The sequence below is a fragment of the Emydura macquarii genome, unplaced genomic scaffold, assembly GCF_026122565.2.
Source record: "Emydura macquarii macquarii isolate MOO-44397 ecotype Brisbane River unplaced genomic scaffold, CSIRO-AGI_Emac_v2 contig_318, whole genome shotgun sequence".
Lineage (NCBI taxonomy): Eukaryota > Metazoa > Chordata > Testudines > Chelidae > Emydura > Emydura macquarii.
Window position 1 is genome coordinate 10,279,727 of NW_027130455.1, and position 8,163 is coordinate 10,287,889.

Genomic DNA, 8,163 nt, shown 5'->3' on the forward strand with positions numbered 1-8,163 from the left:
GAGTATACACCATGATGTTCACCCAGAACAAACCACTCCCCTTCTGGCAACTAACTACCCCATTCATTTTGCACCTGAGATCTCCATACTATCTCTAATCAGATCATTTTGTCATCCTCCCAGTCAGCCGTTTTCCCTGGACTTATCCACGTTCTTGTCCTTTAATAAAAACCTCACTACTCCAGTCCAGCTTCTCCCTGCTCTGCAAGCTAATTCTGGTGCCTTCCATTAGGGCCCTAGAAAGGAAAAAGACGTGTACAATTGGGCAGAATGTGATATTCCAAAACAGATTGCTCATCATGATCTCTGATGCACTGTTCACCTGGGCAGGACGAGTCAGTCAGCTCTGAGATTTGCCTTCTGAGCCTGCTGAGAAATCATTTTTGGACGGGAAAAATAAAACAAAGATCCTTCTGCAGTGACCTGAGTAGATATTTTGGGAAAGTGCACATGTACAGGTGTGCTGCAATTGCTGCAGCTTATGTGGGAGCTAGCCACTTGAATTGTCGGTCTACAGCTTCACAACTTATCAGGGAACAAAGTTAATAAGAAATGTCGACTGTTGCAGGAACTTAAGCCAATTTTATTCTCTTGCTCTTTGACAGAGAGGCTCTTTCCTCTTCAGCCCCATCTCAAGAGGCAGGTGCTGCTTAGTTGTGAAGTAGGAGTGAGGTCTCTCCCCACTCCACCTACTCAAACATCTGAATGAACCAAAGGCACTCACCTTTTCATCCTCTGAAACACCTAATTATACAGCAGGGTACTCAGATAAGTTATTTTCTTGAGCCACCTACAGAGAGAACTATAATTCACATCTTCAAGTGAATGATCAAACATCTGGCCACCAATAACAAGGCAAGATGGCTTTTTGGTTTCTGATCTGCCAACCAATAAGTGTTTATTCAGAGAGTGTTTTCACTGCTGCAAATACTAATTAAGACTCATTTGCTGACTTTAAGTGGGGGAACATTTTTTTTTTTTGGTCAAAGGTAAATCACAGGTGAATACAAAATGAAGACCAAATAAAAATTCCCCTTGAACTTTGCATCCTTGTGTGTCTAAGCTGCCAAGTGGAAGGTGCAAGGGAGGGGTGGGGAACATAATTATGATAGGCCTCAATCCAAAGTCAATTGAAAGACTCTCATTGACTTCAAAGGGGTTTAGATCAAGATTTTAATTAATATCTTCACATTTTTACAGAGCCTTCAGTCCAAAGCACTTTATAAATAACAGATGAGTTATTTCACCCACCAAGGAATTGCTGCCACTTCTGGGGTGGAATGCGGCAGCCATTTAACAGCTGTGCCACATGCTAATGTAGGATGTGAAGGAAAGAATTACTTATCCATTTGAAAGTGCAGAGGGAGTTTAGCTAAGTGATTAGAAGATGTGGTTAGCATACCTCTTCTGGCAGAAAGAAATACAGGATCTCAGTGGCTATTTAAGATGCCTGAAAAACCTTTTATTAAATACATTAGATAAAATAAACTGAAGAATATGCACAGTCTGACTACAACCCAGAAAAGTAAAATGAATAAGCAATCTTTTGAAATGTGGAAAAATACTAAATTACTAGAGATGAGCAAAAGGAAAGAAATTGGTTTTTTTTAAAAATATCACTAGAAAATGTTCATGATTGTTTAGGGGAAAATTGCAAAAGCACTCATGAAAAGACAAGTAGAAATGACACTGCAGTCTATTTGAGTGCTTTGGGGGGGGGGGAGGGTCTACCCTTACGGGTCATCAGTTCCAAACTCCCACCTCTTGCCTCAGGGTGAAGAACCCTCATACAGACTTTGGGGAGGCAGGAATTCACCCCAGAATTCCTCGTGGCCCTTGAGGAGAGAGGGAAGAGCTCTGCTTTCTTCCTGCAGCAGCCCCGATTGGCTGCTCTCCCCCAGGAGGTTTGGCAGGCAGCCAGTGAAAGGGTACCCCCTAACCCCTATGCCAGGCAAGGCTGAAATTCATGCAAAGGCTGGAGCTTCTGGCATCATCAGGAGACTGGTTCCAGCTCCAGCCAAAATGATGTGATTCACGGGAGTTGGCGACACTTCAGGGCCCCTTCTTCCCTTTGACCTCCAGCTGATTCTCATGTGCAAGGTTAGGGATGTGAAATTACAGCACAGTCTTTACTCTGAATCTGCCTGTCCCTGTCTGACAGTGGTCAGGATGGCAGCTTTATAAAGTCAGCAGCACTCTTCTTTCTCTTTCTCCCTTTTTCCTTTCTTAAAGGTGATAGTGCTCTGCAGAGACAGTTTGCTTTCTTGACTCCATCTGCGTACCACTAAGGCTGCTTAAAAGGTTACTTTGCTTTGGTAGCCACAGCTCAGGGACCAGAACTCCCTATTGCAATTCACTGTGGATACCACGAGAAGGCTAATTTGCATAAGCATCTTTAGCAGGACAGCGTGTTATCCTTTTTAACCAGTCAAGTAAAGCTAAAACAGCTATTTTACATTCGTAAAAGATACAGAGCTTGGCCAGTTTCAACCCTCTACCATCAATGTTTAGGCATTAAAATGACAGTGGCTTCAGATGTGCTTTAGCTATAGAAGGTCTCAGGCAACTGAAAATCTCCATCGTTATGCTGTTAATGCAGTCTGGTAGATTATCTAAATTAATGACAGAGGGGATACGTTGTCCCGTCTGGAATGTGCCAATCACTTCAGAAGCACTTCTGGTGTCTGTAACAGTGGGGGAGCACACCCAATCATGGGAATGGGGGGTAATTGGCTGTCTCGCCTCTAATTATGATTCAGTTGCAGCAGGAGTTGATGTGAGATGTTCCAAGTACTGAAACAAACTTGTTTTTTTCTATCGTCTTGCAGATTTTACTTATGTTATCATAATGATGCTGCTTAACTCTGAAACACTCAGGAAGCACTTCACTGCCATCTCTGACAGACAGATGTGCTATCCAGAGTCAAATAAACAGACAGTTGCATTTTAAAAAACAGCTAATCTGCTACAGGCCTGCACCTTCACCCTGTGCATAATGCGTGAAAGTCACCTCTGCGCAGAAAGCTAGCACCCAGCGCATGCACTGCTTGTGTCCGGCTTCAACCCTGTTTCAAGTGCTGAAGTGGGAATTAAGAGATGCAAAGGCCCTCTGCAGGGATGAGAATGTCACCTGACGGGAATGCAAACTCTGTTGTTAGGAGTGGGAGGATGCACTCGTGCTTAAGTCATTGTACAAAAACCAATACAACCAGGGTTCAACGCCAGGCTCTGCCACAGATTTCGGGATTGGCCTCAGGAAATCACTTAGGGCCAGATTTTAAAGACATTTAGACCCTTAAAGATACAGATAGATGTGTAGTGGGATTAGGTGCCTAACTCTGATTTGAAAATGTTACCAAATGTCTTTCTATATCTCAATGGGCCTGTGCCTCTGTTCACTGTCTGTAAAATGAGGATGATGGATAATAATGATGCTTCTTTTCTCCCACCCCTGGTTTGCCTAGATTGTAAGCTTCTCAGAGCAGAGCTTGTCTCTTACGGTATGTTTGTATACTGCCCAACAGATGGGGCACGGACCCAATCTCAACAGGGGCCTTGAAGGGCTGCAAATAAATAACAATAATAGTGTCCACACCTGCATTCAATTATGAGCAGTTTGAGAGCATGGACTCTGTCTTAGGTATTTATGCAGTGCAAAGCCATAAATAAAAACAGATAAATAGCATTAACTGTCCATAAGCATGCCTCTCATATTCCAATAGAGGGCAGTGACACACATGTAAAGAAACCAATGCATTGTGTACTGTTCTTCACCGTTAAGATACAGATTGTCCTTGTTCTCACATGAGAAGGTGTCCATAGGATTTACAACCAGTGATTGGTCCCCATTCTGTATTGAACTGTGGCCCCGTACTCCCACAACATACATGCAATCAATATTAATTAAAGGAAACATATGGCATTGTCATGCAAACAGTGGGGTAAGGCTGGCAAAAGAAATTCTCCTGCATAGGAAACCAATTGCACCTGATTCACTCAAACTAGAAAATATGACAAGAGGTAATTTCCATGCAAAAAATGGCATTTCTATCCCTGCTTCCAATGCTCAGTTGTAGGCAGAAGTGGAGATAGCTTGAAATCTCAGAACCCGAGGTTTGATTCGGCTGGGAGCTTAGTACCATCAACTCCTCTGTTTCAGGCAACCACCGGATTTTTGTTTGCCAGGAAGGTCTTATAGGGGATTTTTCTCCTTAAGAGGAAGTTTGATCCCAGACACACATGCAACAGTATAATCAGGGTAACTCCACTGATGCCAACAACCTCACTTTCCCTATCCCTTCAGAGAGCCAGCTACCTTCCAACAGACACCTTTAAACCAGTATAACTGTGTCCACACAAGGGGTTGTACTGATATAATTATACTGGTGAAATAATCACACCTCCAACCAAAATAGTTATTCCAGTACAAAAACGGTGTGTAGACCAGGCCTTAAGCCTCTTTACAGTGCTCTGGAAATAATAAAAGGCCTTATAGTAGGTTTAAATTATATTTGCAGCCACTTTAAGATCCTGTTACACTTCCAGAGTGCTGTAAAGGGGCAGTAGGGTAAATGAGAATCAGGTCCTACCATTCTGATTTGATAGCATTTTATGCTCAATTTGCAAAGATATAAATGAGAGCACAATGTGCAGGGCAATGGAGAATTAGGCCTACCCTACTGAAATGGTACAGAGTGCTAGAGTCTCCAGTGTAGCGGAACTGTATTCAGCAAGATGGGAGGTGGGAGGGGAAGCAGGAGGCAGGCAAAGAGAGCTAAACACCTTTATGTTGGCTGCAGTGGAAGCTGGGGTGTGTGTGTGGGGGTGTTCAGTGTCCTATATGATGCGTTAGCACTTTGCCAGATAAAACCCAACGTTCTCGGGTGTGTGGGCAAACCCTGATCGCATCGTGATCATTGGTAATTTTGTCACTGATTTCAATAGGACCAGGATTTGACCACTGTGAAAATAACCAGAAATTTGGGTACTTAACCAGACTGGACTAAGATGAGCACAAAACAGCCTGTCTCATGGAATTTTTGTCACCTTCATTCTCTGTTCTGTCTGCAACCTGGCATTCCAGGACATTCCATGAACATGAGAATAAAAACCAGCAAAAAAAAATTCAACCCTCAAAAACCACGTTCCGTTCAAGTTTTCTTGAAAGTTTGGAGGGTACCTAATAGAGCTATTTATAAATGGGATGACGTTTTTGTGAAAAGTGTCAAATTTCATCCCTTTTTTGTCAAAAATGTGATGGAATTGAATTAGTTAAAATTTAAAAAATGTTGACCAATCAACCATCCTTAATGTTAGTACATATTGTGCATGATCTGTTGCTATCAAAAACCTTTTACTTAGCAGCAGCCCACCTGGGAGTTCTCCTGCATCTATTACCTTGTCTAGGTGTGCAATATTTCTAATCATTCATTGCTCTGGGGAGAGATGACAATTAATCCCTGAATTTACAGGCAGAATGGAAAGAAAACTATTTGGCAACCTAAGCCTGGGTCTTTTTGTTCATGGGATATGCATGTACTTTAGAGAGAGGAAAATCTACACATCACAATTATCCTATCTGAGCAATGAAGCGTGACAAAAATCTCCACCAGTTGTATATGTTTAAGATACTCCTAACTTTATTGACCTGATGGCATTAACAGGGCTATTAAATTAAAGAGAAAAGAAACACTGAAAGCAGAGCTACAGCCTTAATTAAGGCAATTTTGTTGTAAGAGCAGAATATACTTTTATAGCTTGAAAATGATCTCTTATTTCATTTCTAAGTGAGACTTTACAAGTACTAGCTTGGACCTGAAGTATCTACTTCACAGCAAAAAAGGGAGCATAGGAGCTTGGAGAGCAATTTCACTGTGAGATATAAATCTTGGAGATCAGGATGGTTGTTTCTTAGTTGGATTTTTTATATAGATCTTAAATATGAACAGCGGAGAAACACTGATAAGGGTAGAAATCCATAGCTGCATTTTTTTACAAGGATGACATAGTCTCTTGTCAAGAGGTTCTTCCCATGACAAGTTAGTTTAATTACCGTAGCTTCTTTTATTGTCTATCAATACCATTCCCCTTAAAGCATGAGCCATGTTAGGCAACTTTTAATGACAAGCTTGAAATTTGAGATAGAAAAAGATATCTAAAAGAACTTCTATAGTTGCATAGCGAACTCTAGTTTTGGATTAATTTTTTATAGTCCAACGGCCACATGACTCTGTTTTTCTTTTCTTTTTGCTCCAGGCAATTTCCATGTTAAGCAGTCAAATACAGACACATGTTGTGTCCAGATTCTGATAGCCTACTCAGTGAGGAGCGCCTAGCTCTGCCAATAGACCCACTGAAGTGAATGGAAGTGCTCAGATAGTAGAGAGCTATTCAGCATGAGGAAGTCAGAATGTGGCCCTGCAAAAGTTTCTGAAGTTTGCCCAACCCCCTTGAAAACTGAAACTGCAGACTTCTGTTAAAAGACTTCAAAAAGTAGATTATTTTTTATATTATGAACTGAACTAGGCTCTCTGCTGCTCTGGGGCATTCAGTCAGCTACCTTGCATAATTCAAATCCTTAAAGCCTGAAATAATCCAAGGCCATGCTCAGTCTGCAGAAAACCAGCAGAAGAAAATAGTTGCTCCGCATATTTCCAATACCATATGGCAAATTGCATTTTCTACCAGTATGCAGCACACTTTAACTCCAAGGAATTTGTAATTATATTCCACTAATTGGCTCCATTTATTTCTGTAGCAAGTTTTCCTTTCTGTAAAAAAGGGAGGAAAGTTCTATCTCTACCTGCTATGATTATCACTTTGATTGTATGTGTTAGAGGAAAAGGAATTTAAAAGATCAACTAATACATATGCACAAAATACATATCAAATGAGGGAGCACTTCTGTCTAAGATATACAAGTTGTCCAGATACCCCCTGTGTTTTCTTTTAGGGTCATCTGAGGGCTAAATACATACTTACAAAGATATCACCTGCTTGGAGAGTTTCAATGTGAATGTATTTGTGTGTGGCTTCCCCTCCTTCCTTTATTCCAGTGCTCTCTTCCGTGTCCGAAGTCACAGTCTTTTGGGTGTACCTTGATGCTGGTTGTTGGTGTTCAGCTGTTCTTTTTTCCTTCTGTAGCACTGGCAAGAGGTATTCCTCTTTATTAAAAGTATTTGAGAATGACTGAACCTCCTGACTTCCAGGTTCCCTCTGCCAAAATGATACATAAAGTAATTCACTTGAGATTCTGAATCTAGAATTGGCCTTTTAGAAATGTACTGATGTTGCCATTTCAAGACAAGAGTTGATTATATATCATTATCACAAAGCTCAGTGTGGACTGCAATTTACAAACTCTCCTGGTTTCAAATACAGAATTTTATCTGTGAGACTGGAAAGAGAGCTGTGGTAGTAACCTTGTCAGCACACGGACCAAGCACATGAATTGTGCATCGCTTAATCCCTGTTTCCAGACTATAAGTGAGTCTTATGTGAAGTATAAGCTTTGTGCTGGCTGTCTCCGTAGAAGAAAATTTTACTCACAGGGAGGAAAATATTATGGACCAGATTGCCTACTAAGTATAGCCATGGGGGAAAGGTTCTTAGGTGGTTTACTGCCCTCTCCCCCACAAAACATGGTGGTAGCCTGACAGCAGAGATCTATTTTTCAAATGGTGCAGTTGATGTTGTCCTAATTATCTATAACGATGTATGGAAAGCTGTTACAGGTACTGGGGCTGTATCACTTGCTATTGCAGAACACACACAGAATCCTGAGCTCCAGCCTTGGCTGGTAAGTGAAGGAGGAAATGGGGCTTTTTTAAAATGTGTTTCATTCAATTTTGCTTCCTTTTTTTCACAGGCAAGGGCTCACTTGACTCATGTTTTCAAAAGTGGCCACTGATAGACCCAAAAACTGACAATCAAAGGCCACTTGAGCATCTTCTTCTCCCTTTGGTTTTGATTCTGAAAACCTTTACTCTCCAGTAATGTCAGTGAAGTCAATGGGACTACTGGTGTCAATAAATGGAGTTTGCAGAATTGGGAAAATGGGTGTGATCCATGAAGGTACATAGGCACCTAAGTCTCATTTTTAGGCACCACTGTGATCCACAGAACTGCTCAGCTGCCACCTAACCACGGAGGCATTTAAACTCC

The 8,163-nt window shown here is 41.4% G+C and overlaps 1 long non-coding RNA gene across 1 annotated transcript in view; it reads right to left on the reverse strand.

The window, feature by feature from the left end:
- LOC137165903 (uncharacterized) overlaps positions 1 to 7,097 on the reverse strand; it is a 32,104-nt gene extending 25,007 nt beyond the window's left edge. Inside the window, exon 1 of the long non-coding RNA XR_010923520.1 lies at positions 6,982 to 7,097. This is a non-coding gene — a long non-coding RNA (uncharacterized lncRNA). The remainder of the gene's footprint in view (positions 1 to 6,981) is intronic.
- Positions 7,098 to 8,163: the final 1,066 nt, after the last annotated feature.